Source organism: Colius striatus, chromosome 21 (genome assembly GCF_028858725.1).
Source record: "Colius striatus isolate bColStr4 chromosome 21, bColStr4.1.hap1, whole genome shotgun sequence".
In the NCBI taxonomy this organism is placed as follows: domain Eukaryota; kingdom Metazoa; phylum Chordata; class Aves; order Coliiformes; family Coliidae; genus Colius; species Colius striatus.
This window is the reverse complement of record NC_084779.1, coordinates 4,354,881-4,364,785: the sequence shown is the minus strand read 5'-3', so window position 1 is coordinate 4,364,785 and position 9,905 is coordinate 4,354,881.

Here is a 9,905-nt window from a genome sequence, read left to right as displayed (position 1 = left end):
ATTTAGCAAAGGGACAGTGTAAAACCAATTTAAGGGACCTCACACACCATCCCAATGGACTCACCAACCACCTGAGCTACACTTGCAATTAAAATAGCCCAAAGAGAGGATGAGGCAGAGCTGTGCTGCTGCTTTTGAAGCCCCGAGGAGATGCTGCAGCTGCTGTTTCCCCCCTGTGCATGGCCTGACTCTGTCAGGAAGCTGCTCCATCACCTTGGATGTTTGTTTTACTCATCCCAAATTCATGTCCTTTACCTCACAAAGATTTCTCCTGCTAACAGGATATTGTGCTCCCAAAAGGAGATGGGACCCACCAAAGGGGGTCATTGCTGCTGCCTTAATGAGCCACGTTATCAACCCAAGCATGGTCTGACCCCAATCCCACCCCATCTGTGCCCTGGGTGGGATCACCACCTTCTCCCATGCCTGAGACACAAATCTTTTCTCTTTTACCCACAAAGTGCATTTCATGCATTCAATGCAAATATCTCTATGCTGGTACCCTTGAGAAGATGCTGCAAGACTTGAGCCTGCTCCCCCTTCATCCAAGCTGGAGATGGGTGACCTGCTGCAAGATTCATCTTCTCAAGCTTCTTATTATCACATTTTTATTTATTATTCCCCCTTTTTCCCCTCTTGACATCCCCTGTATTGATCCCTTCCTCCAGCCTCATTATCTCACCCGGATGCTAACGTGCCAGGGCAGGCAGAGAGCTCGTTGCAGGCAGTGTTTGCAAACTCACAGCAAATGCTATTAAGCAGAAGGTTCCCTTTTAATGACTGTGTGGCCAAAAATTGAATATCTATAAAACCTCAGGCCTTGGGTTTAGAAAAGATGAGGGGTTTTTGTGCTTATTCTTTGAAAGGTGCTGCTTGGTGGGGGCAGCAAGGGAATTGGGGCAACCCTCCCTGGTTTCAGAGTGCTTTCACGGGGGCTTTTTGGACTTAAAAAGGTGATTTTGGATACCTTGAAGGGTTAGAACTGGTTGGGGGAATGGTGATGTTTTCACTTTCAGGTGTGTTTAAGCAATAGGCTCATGACCCTTGTCCTGAGGGGATGTATCATGTGTGGAGCATCCCACATGCAGGCATCCTGGCAGTTGCTTTTGCAGTGGTCCACAGAGGGTGAGAAGAGGCATTTGCTGTGTCAGCAAGGCCAAAAGCAGGGATGGACAACAGAGAGCTCCTCCCACCATGAAGAAGCTGGGTTAGGAGGTGCCTGAGCTGCTCACAGCCACAGGAGAAGAGTTTTTCTTTATCCCACCACATTTAGGTGTGGAAACCCAACTTGAGAGGTTTCTAGCAGTGGTCCAGCCATGGAGTTGCAAAGGCAAAGCAGCCTTGCTTTGCTTTCCCCTATGCTGCTTGTCCAAGGGATGCCAGCAAAGCTGATTCCTCTCCTCTCTGCCCATCATCCCCCCCTACAGTTCCATCTCTTTTAATCAAGCTGGTGTGATTCCTCCTGGATTTTTCCCCCCCCTCCTCCTTGCAAGCTCTGGGTGGAAAAAGAAAACAGAAACAAATGTATAATAATCATCATCCTCATAACAAGCAGTGTGGGAGCCTGGGGGGGGGGAAAGAGCAAAGAAGAAATTGCTTTGAGCTGCAAAGGCAAACCAGCTCTGAAGATGGGCTTGCCTGAGACTTGGGATGAGAAACCTGCCTTGAAAGGAGCAATTAAAAGAGGAAAGCAATTAAATGGCTGCAGGGAAGTGGGTGCAGGAGCCTGGGGTGGGATGGAGAGGATGGGGAGGGAGATTCTACTGGGTACACTGCTCCTTGCTCCTGTTTAGGAGGCCTCAAATATTGCATGGATGTGCATTATAGATTTTACATGTATATATATATAAAACATTTTAAACTAGATATACATGCAGCAGGGAAGTTGAATGTTGTTGCCAGGGATGAAGTTAGGGTCTGTCTGAAGGTGTTTGGTTATGAAATCCTGAGGAAATGCTGCAGCCAGAGGGAAATGATTCCACCAAACCCAACAAGTGGCTGCCAGGTGGGATGAAAACAAGATTTCCTTCCAAAGAAATGCTCCACCAGCCAGGCTCAGGCTCAATATTTGACTTGTGAAGTCTCTTGGGCTCAGTTTCCCCCTCCCTGCCACCTCCTTGGGCACCCACTGAAGGGTGACAATTCCCCCTCACTGGGCACAGGAGGAATTTGGGGATGAAATCCCTCCCTTGCTATTAAAAGATGTTCTGGTTTTATTATTGTTGTTGCTTTTTGCATGTCCCTCCCTGGGGCTACAGAGGCAAGAAAGGGGCCCACTTTCCCCCTAGCCTTTTGCTTTTGGGGGCTGCACACACATCTCTTTCTCCCCAAGGATTTCTTTGCACTAATTAGCCCTTAATTACAGCAACAACCTAAATCTTAGGTGTAGTTTTTATCCAGTCCCTCTCTGCCCTACTCAGGGCAACTGGAGCCAGTGTGGACACATCTATAATTATATACATTTATGGGTAAAAATCATCTACAATGATATACATTTATAGGTAAAAATCCTCAATTTGGGATCTATTCCTCCAGAATCCCCCAAATTTAGTGCAAATCCTTTTAGTGCAGCCCTTAAACCCCTCCTTGGGTCAGACTCTGGGGCAGCAAAAGCTCCAACCTGCCTTTTGCAGCAGCTCCAGGGGTAAAGCCATCATCCAACACGTGCTGCCCATGGGGATTTGGAGAGTTTTCTATGAGAATCAGATGGGATTTTTTAGGAAAAAAGAAGAAAAAGCATATCTGAGGGCTGGTTGCATGTGTAAAGCAGCACTAGAAAGGCTTATGCAGCACTACTACTCCTTATATATAAATATATCTAGCCCACAGTGCACAAATGAATTGACTGGCAATTGTTGTTCCCAGGCAGAAGAGCTCAGAGAGACTAATTTAACTAGGAGCAAAACATTTAAATCCTTCATTTTCTTCTTTCTTTCCTGCAATGGGAGCTCTGCTGCATAGGAAGGAATGGCATTTTCTCTCCTCTCCCTCCTCCTCAGCCTCAGGTTGGGAAGGCTGCAGCATCCCTAATTGATGCCTCTCAGTCAGCTTCTTTGGGGGGGGGTGGTCACAGGCTCAACCTCCCCCAGAGCTGTTCAGCCCCACCACTGCCTTCCCTGCCATCACTCCAACTGCAATGATTAGCCAAATAAAATTTCCATCTGTTGAGGACTTTCTGGGAGTTATTACTGGCAATAAAACCCAAACGATGGATCTGAGGGGTAAGTGTCTCCATTACAAGCAAAAGAGACTTTTAAATAAGGTTCTGGGCTTCCTCATCAGCCTGAAAAAAAAAAGCCACATTTTAAACCACCTGGAAAGAGCATCCCAGGGAAAAAAATCACTCAGATCAGCCAGGGAGGATGAATGTGGGGAGTTATTCATACTGGTTGGAGTGGGAGGAGGTTTTGGGATGTTTCTGCAGCCTTGGGATGTGATGGCTTTTGGGACCCAGGAGCTTGTGAACTGTACCCACAAGCATCACTTCAGCCCCTAAATCTCATTTCCCTTTCAAAACAACTCAAGGAGCCGGTGTCCTTCGCTCAGCCCTTGTCTGACGTGATTGAAGCTGCTGGGGGTTGGATGTACAAATCCTCACACACACACACACACCCCCACACACACACACCCGTTAATTGAAGCGGAGGGTTAACGGCTGCGGCTCTGCTGATGCTCTCCCAGCAGGGGAAATGGCTGCAGATGGGATGCAGAACTATTTGTCCAACCTCTTCTTGCTCTCAAACAAACCAAGTAGCCCTTAGAAGGGCAGAAAGCTCCCGTAAAGCCCTTGGAAAGGAGGAGCAAGGGCTGCGTGCAGCAGGATGGGTGCCAAGGTGCAGAGCCTGTTGCAGGTGGCTGCCTGCTCAAGCCAGCTGGATTGCAGGGGGATTTGCTGCCCTGCAGCAAAAAAACCCACCCAACCCAGAGGATAGTTTAAAATGCAGCTGCATCTCTGGCTTCTTGTTTTCTCCCCCTGCAAACGTCGAGCCCCAGTTGTGTCGCTTCGGGCTGGAAAAACTCTCGGGGTGTTTGCACAAGGAAAAGCTTCAGCAAAACAAAGCAGCTGGGAGATGGGAGGGAGGGAGGGAACTGAGAGGGAGCAGCGGGATGGAGCTGCCTCCTGCAGCTAACAGGCAATATTTGTGCCCTCTTAATTCCTCCAAATGAATTCTTTTCCCTCAGCAATTTGGAAGGATTAAACCCAACTGAACAGCAGGTAATAATCCCAAGGCTGGCGGAGGCTGAAGCAGCCAGTGTCCTCAGCTCAACAAGTGAAGGTTTGCTCCTGCCCAGGGCATCTCAGAGGCTGGCACCTTGCATCTTGGTTTGCCAGCAGGCAGGAGCTGGGTGGCAGCTTGCTTAGGGATGCTTAAATTCCCCAGGCTGCTATTTATTCCTTGAGATTTAGCAGTGATGAGGAGCAATTCCTTATCCCCACACCTTTATTTTCTCACCTTTGCAGCTGCTGAAGGGTAAAGATGCTGCAGCATCGTCCACACAGGGTGGGCTGGGGGGATGTGTGTGGCATGGCAAGGGAGACAGCAAAGAGGTGGGGGGTTTTGAGTTCATCCTCCAGCCCTGCCTCAGAGGGATTTTGGCAGCCCAAGGACTTGCAAAAGCAGCACTGGAGCTCAGTGTTAGCCCTGTTTGGCTACCAGCCCAGTGCCCGGCTTAGCCAGAATCACCTTCAGACTCTGCTCAACGTGCTTTAATTGCCTCAAAACTGGATTTATCCTTCCCCTTGAGCTGGGCTTTGCTCTAAAGGAGACTAGTCCTGCCCAAAATGCCCCTTTTCCTTCTGCTTGGGCCATGCTCGTGGCCTCTGCTGTTGATAGAAACACTGTTGGGGCTCAACACAGGCTGGGATTTGGGCCTCTCAAAGGGGGTTGGGGAAGAGGGCGGAAAAAAGGACAATGAGCCCTGGGAGAGTTTGGAAAACATCCATCCACCTTCCCCACTGAGCTGTCAGCATCCTCAGCAAGGTATTTATTTGAGCTTTCACATGCTCCTGCCTCCCATATGGCTCTTCCTCTTGCCCTTGCCCTGCCTGGGATGTTTCCAGAGCCTGCTTAAGGCAAGCTGCTTCTGTTTTAGTTTATCTCCTCGAGGGCAATGGGGGGTTTCCCCATGGGGAGGTACATTACTGCTCCATGGGAAACAGCAAGGAGCAATTTAAGGGTCCAAGGAGCAAAAGCAGAAGCTGGTTTTTCGGTGGACCAAAGCCACGGAGCCAGAGTGGAAAAGGTTCTGTTAAAAGCTGGTCCCTTCTCACTGGTGTTTGCAAGTCCCAGTGCTCTGAATACTGAAATCCCCTTTACAGAGGGACAACCTGCAGCTTTCATCAACACTTTTGCACCTTCTGCTGCCTTTTGTGCCTGCTGTTAGGGTTAAGGCCAGGCCAAGTGCAGCTTGCATGGGCTGAGCGTGCTCTCCCCGTGCCAACAGCCACCGACACCAACCCCCAGCATCACCAGCAGCCAACGGAGATGAATTTCAGCTGCTGAATATCCCCCGTGGTATCTTTGTCTCTGCTTTAGAAACCAAGCAGGGAAGCTAATGACCTGCCTGGCTGCAGCTTTTGGTATCAAAGCCCAGCTACACGGCTCCGGCAGAGAGCAGCCGTCTCGATCCTGGGTGTGATGATAAAAAACACACAAGCTCTAGAAATTCATGTTCATTCGTAAGCTTTCTACCAGCCTCTGCCCCTGGGGAGCCTGGCGAGTGAGAGACATCAAACACAGCAACAGAAAGGAGCAGAGCAGAGGAAAGAAGCTTTTAGGAAGCTTGAAGCTGAGTTTGGGTTCAGCCTTGGGAACGCTGCTGTACGGATTCACTGCGAGAGGGTCACAGATGGAGAGGTGGGCTCAGGACACTAAACCCTCTCTTCCACTCTTTTTTTCAGCATCCTCCACTGCAGGCTAAATACATGCTGGCTGCTAATTGCCTCTGCAGTGTCATACTTGTAGCTGAACCTTTATGAAGCAGCTGGACAAGACCTGACCTCTGCTTCCCGTTGACTCCTGCCGTGAATAAAGCATCGAAGGAGCATCTTCAGCTTGACCCTACCTGATGGCTCCTGTTTCATCCCTTGCCATCAGCTTTTAGAGATACCTGACCACCAATAATAACCCCATCCCAATAATAACTGCAGTAATAACCAATACTAACTGCATCCAGCTCTAGTGACTTCAACTGGTCTTAATGAAGAGCAGGGGTAGAAATGAGTTTGCCTGGTGTGTGCTGGTGCTTTGCTCCTCGGGTTCTCCTCTCCCAGGTAATGTGGGTTTTGCAACTCTATCAGTGGCTCCAAGGAAGGGATGGAGGTGTGTGGGGGGTGATGTTGTTCTCATTCCCCCCATTTTTGGTGTCTTGACCAGGTGCCTCTCAATGCAAGGGGAAGCCAAGCTCCAAACCCCCTGATTTTTTCCCGTTGGCCGAGTGTTTGAGCTTGGAAACTGTCACCTAGAGTCGGGCAGAAGGGAAACAAAACACTTGAGATATGTCAAAACATGGGCTGTTCAAAAGTCATTTGCTGAATGAACAATTTGGGCTGTGAGAAGAGCTGTGATTGCCCTCTTCACAGATCTTGGATGGGTTTGTTTCAGCTCCTGGCTCCATGCCTTCCAAGTAGGGTTTTGGTTTCTGACTCCTTTTCCTCTAAAACCATGGCAAGAGGACAAAGGGACCTCAATGGACCTCAATTTCTTCTCCTTTTAGCCAATGATGTGACCACCTTGGATGCTCAGTGGGGATGTTTCCCCCTGCATGAGTGTCATCCCCATGGGGATGCTTCTTTGGCATTGAGCACCTATGAATTGTGTTGGTGGTGACTGCAACCCAAAAAGAAGAGGCTGATTTCACCCCAGGGGCTTAAATTATCCTAAAAGGGAGGTTTTCCTGCTCCCGTGCTGCCTTTGCTGAGCTAAGGGCAAAGCACTTGTAGCTGGCTGTATTTTGCTCTGAGGGCAGCCCTGCCTTTCCTATAGCCACTCCACAACATAGAGTTGCTCTAGGCACTTTGCCAGCCTCCCAGTTTGGGTTGGCAGGTTAATTTTGAGGACAACCCCTCTCTCCTGACTTACACGAGGCTATTGAGACCGGCAGCCGAGGAGGCTGTTTAATAACCACGCATCCCTTGTGAATGCCCAGCTTGCTAATATCAGGTGCCATTAAACAGCACTTAAACACTTTTAACATTTCACCCTGGCACTGCTCAGCTGCTTGTTTGCCCGTTCATGCTGACAAACAGGACTAAGGCTGCATCCAGCCAATTTCATGGTCTGATTCCTGCACACAAGCACAAGACCGTCGTGTCCCCGGCTAAAAATAATGCGACGTCCGCTGTATTAAAGGCTGATTCATGATGTCTCTATGAAGCAGTTGCTTCAGTAGCTTCTGTGCAAGGAGGGAGCTGGAGGATGTTGCAAATAGCTGAGGTGTGTGCAACATGTGTGGGCTTTTCCTTTCAGCAGTGAGATGGAGATGCTGAGCAGAGCCCAAGGGGTTGTCCTGCTCCCGGCTGCCCTTTTAGATGATGAATTTGCCATTCAAACACTTTTCTGCCACCATCCACTGTGCTGATGGGTGTATGAGAAAGATGGACCTGAGCTGCTTCACGTCTTGTCTCAGTGGGAACTGGGGCTGCTGGGAAGTTTCTTTTTCCCAGGGTAGGATATTAGGCAGCTGCCTTAATCAGGCACCATTGTTTGCAAGAGCTGGACCTCTGCATGCATTGCTATTCCTGGTGATGGGGCTCTGCCAGCAAAGGTTGCCAAGAAGAGAAGTTGGGTGAGATGAGAAGGAGCTACTGCCTTTGGAGAGCTTTGATACAGGCAGAGGTTTGGGAAATGGAAAGGAAGGCAACAGGGAGGGTGAAGCCAACCATTGCCTTCAGCATGGCTCTTGGTGAGCTCCACCATTGCTGAAGGTAAGGATGTAACCCAGGATCATGGCAGGAGGTGGAAAGATGTTTGGTGGTGTGTGATAGGGCTGATTGTATCCTATGCAGGACCATCTCCTGCAGTTTAACCCTCTGTGGGTCACTTCATTTGTGGATGGTCACAGCTGGGACTGGTAAGGCTGGAGAGCCTCGTGACAACTCCCTCTTTGTTGAGCTTGAAACACAAACCCATGGGATTTGAGGTGTTAAATTCACCCAAGCCAACTCCCTTAACAGAGGCCCATGGCTTCTACAGCTAATGAGGCTCAGTGAGTTCCTGATGCCCCTGAGGAGGAAGAAAAAATAACCAAAACCCTCAAGAATTTCCTCATCTAATTACATTTTCCTAATGCAGTTGACCTCAACTGCTCAGCAGACTACTTATCAAAGCTGCAATCTCCCAGACATCATTGGACTCTTAATAAGAGTCAATTGGTTGCTGTTCCTTGTGGGGTTGGATGTAGCTGTGGTGGCAGCAGCAGCAGTGGCTTTGCTTTCACGTCGTTGGTGCTGATGTAAAGGGCTGCAAAGCTTTGGGGGTTTGCAAGGGAATGGGAACAACTCCCGTTCAGGGAGGGTGGGATGGGGACTGCAATACCTTGCATGGTGGGGGTAACCCCCTTGGGTGAGGATTTGGAGAGTCCTGGGTGGTTTGCTGTGTGTCTCATCCCTGGCTCAGGGATGTAAACCATCCTAATAGGATTGCAGGCTGCAAGCTGCGAGAGGAAAAGTGCTCTCACAGGAGCCTCCCGCAGAAACAAGGCTTAGACACTCTTTGTGTCAGGGCTTTTTGAAGTCCCTGTCAAAACTGACATTTTTCAGGTTGTTAGCCAAAAACTCCCCTCTGACAAACCCCAATCTGTCAAAGTGGACACATCCTTTCCCATCCCCCTTGACAAAGCTGTTTTGATCCGGTGCCAAACCCCAAACGCCTTCACTGGAGCGAGATGCTGCCGGCGACGCTGGGTCGTGTCTGGTGGTGGGAATTTGGGGGGAGGAAAGAGGGTTTAAAAGGCTGAGGGGGGCAAAAAAGCAATCCCCAGCAGAGCATGGAGAGTTGGGAGTGAGGATATGTTCCTATGTGAGCTGATCTAGGTGAGAGCTGCTTCTGCAGGGGGGTTGGACTGGATGATGTCTAAAGGTCCCTTCCAATCCCCACCACTGTGATATGCCCAGGCTGAGCTGGGGTGCAGCAGGGCAGGCACCTCCTTGGCAAGGATTTGAAAGCATGGGAAGGTCAAATCCTGCTTGAGAGGAGGAAAAACCCCCTCTTGTTTGAGAGCATTTGCTCTTTGCTGATAGTGGTGCTCAGCTGACATTTGGGGCTCAACCATGTCTGGGTTGCACCCCTGTTATTTCTTTCTGCTTCCTGTTAACCCACATCCAGACCAGAGGTTAATGGGAACTTGAACCCAGGGCTGAGCATCATGGCTTTACCACCTCCCAGCTCTCTGCAATGACAGCCAGAGGAGCAAACCAAGACTTTAATGCAATGGGGAAAAACCTCCTTGAGACTGGAGTTCTTACCCCAGCATGGGGATGATGGATGCAGCATTGAGTTTGGGGCTGCATCTCCCCTTTCTCTGCAGCCAGGGGAGCAAAATATCCACTTCTTTTTTGGTAACTGATGGGTTTTTTTAATCTGCTGACTCGTTTTCAGGGGTTTAAGACTGCAAAGATCCTGCCTGGCTCCCTTTCAGGTTGCCTGACAGGCTATAATCTCCTCTTCTCCAAACAATCGACAATCTGAAATGGTACAAAATAGCCATCTGCAACTTTCAGGGGCTGCATCTCCCCCACCAGCCAGCATTGGTTCTGGGAGGGAGGGGGGATTGTCTCCCTTTTATCACCTCAGAAACGCTGTGAGCCTTGCTGCACACTGAAAACCAGGATGGGTGGATGCATCCACTGCCCTGTAGCTGTTTAACTGGTTTATAATGGTTTGCAGGAGTGTCAGCTGGTAGAT